The sequence below is a fragment of the Propithecus coquereli genome, unplaced genomic scaffold (assembly GCF_000956105.1).
Source record: "Propithecus coquereli isolate 6110/MARCELLA unplaced genomic scaffold, Pcoq_1.0 Scaffold313, whole genome shotgun sequence".
Lineage (NCBI taxonomy): Eukaryota > Metazoa > Chordata > Mammalia > Primates > Indriidae > Propithecus > Propithecus coquereli.
The window spans coordinates 2,241,588-2,243,609 of record NW_012148764.1 but is presented as its reverse complement, the minus strand read 5'-3'; positions in this window follow the sequence as shown (position 1 = coordinate 2,243,609).

The following is a 2,022-nucleotide window of genomic DNA, read 5'->3' as shown; positions in this document are numbered from 1 at the left end:
TTAGTAAACATTCACTCACTCACACTAAACCTTGGTCTCTATGGGAAAAAAAATTCTCTCTGCCTCATTGATGTTGGAGTTGGCCATGTGACTTTCTTTGTGCAATGGGATGTCAGTGGACATGAGGAGACTTAAAATATGCATATGCCCTTAGGCAAGCATTCCTGGGCTCTGGTATTCCACCCTGCAAAGAGCTTCCCCCAGATTGCTTCTGCCTCATCAGTCCTAGCTTGGGAATGAACACATTCGAGCAGACATAAGCCCAAACGCAGACTCTGAAGCCAAAGCAGCCATCTCCAGAGTTTGAAGCAGAGATACCCCAGCTGAATCACAGATGTATGAATAAGAAATAAGTGCTTATTTTTGTGTGTCACAGAGATTTTGTGGTCGTTTGTTATGCAACAAAAACTGATGAACACCGAATTGGTCCTAGAAGTCTGGTGCTGTCATAATTAAAAGCTAAAATACGTGGCAGTGATTTGGGGAACTGGCAGGATGGTAAGAAAATTGTTAAATGAGGTTGAGAACAATGATTTGTGTAATGTAGTGGCAAAACATTTGGTAAAATTGACTCTAGCAGTAATTCAGAAAAGCAAACATCTATCTACTGAATTAGCTGTGTTAAGCTGGAAAGTTCTGAGACAGTATCTTCAAAGTGTGTGCTGGCTGCTATTAAGAGCATTAGGTAAGACACTGCAAGAAAAAGATGAGCTCAGACAGAAATTGACCTGTTGGCAAGCAGAGTTCAGAGGAAATGGGGACAGCCCATAATTTATAAAGTTGAAAAGTGAAAATGTTTCTAAGTCTAAGATGAAATCAAGGGTGTGTCTGTAGCAATTCTTTTAAACCTCTGAAAGAATTTAGGTGATTCTATTATAGTAGCTTCCTTCAGCCGGACCAAGGAACTCTTAGAAAGCTTGAAGCAGGGTTCAGCAAATGAAATACACCCAAACTAGTAGTAAGTCAGTCTAGGGAGAAAGACAAGTCTTGAACGGAAATGTGGGCATAATTTTGACAAATAAAGTTAACTAGAAACAAATGCATAGAAGACACACATTTTTGAGAGTGCTCTACTGAGAAAAATACAAGCCCCCTGGATTAAAAGAAATTGAGATTGTATGATGCATAAAAAGAGTTGCCCCAAAATGTGCCTCTAGAGGCACAAAGAGGCTGAAAAGCTGTTAATTCACCAATGAATGGCATGTTTTCTAATGCTTTATTAAGGAATGGTCAAGAGTGATGATGAAAAATGAAGTTCTCCCCACAAGGTGGATCCAAGAACTGTAGAAAACCACTCCCAGGAAGGGAACTGGGGCTCGACCCAGGCACCTTCCCTCACACTATAGGAAGAGGACCTGGTAACAGTCATCCAGTAGAATTTTGAATTTTCGTGGATTAGTGAATGCTATATGTTCTTCTCTTTTCTTTCTTTCTCTTTTTTTTTTTTTTTTTGATGGGATTGTTAATGCAGTTATCCTGCCCCTGTTCCATCATTTTATGTTGGGTAAATGGGGAGTAAATAGCTTTTCTTTTTAGTTCATCAGTCTATAGCTCATGAAAGCAAAATCTAGGCCTGATATAAATTACAAGATCCCAGACTTTGAGCTTGATGTTATGATTGAGACTTTTTAAAGAGACTTTTTCGGTAACTTCCTTGAGATTAGCATGAGTAATTTTTTATGAAGAAGGCAAGTTCATATTTGTGAACAAGAGGACACACCATAAAAATTAGATTACTTTCAGCACATATTCATTCCTCACCCCATTCCCACCATGGAAGGGGTATACTTTCTTGCCTAATTGATGTTGGCTTAGGTATAGAGCTTTGTTTTGGCCAAGAAAATACTAACAGATGTGATGCCAGAAAAGTTTAAAATGTGTGTGGGTGATTGCACTCTGGAGATCACTAAGAGAAGAGTTTCCTCAGGTGTCTGTTCTTCCTTCATCTGGAATGGAAGAAAACTGAACCTCATCGGCAACCAGGAGCCAAGCTAGGTTGGATCTATAATCTGAAACAGCGCT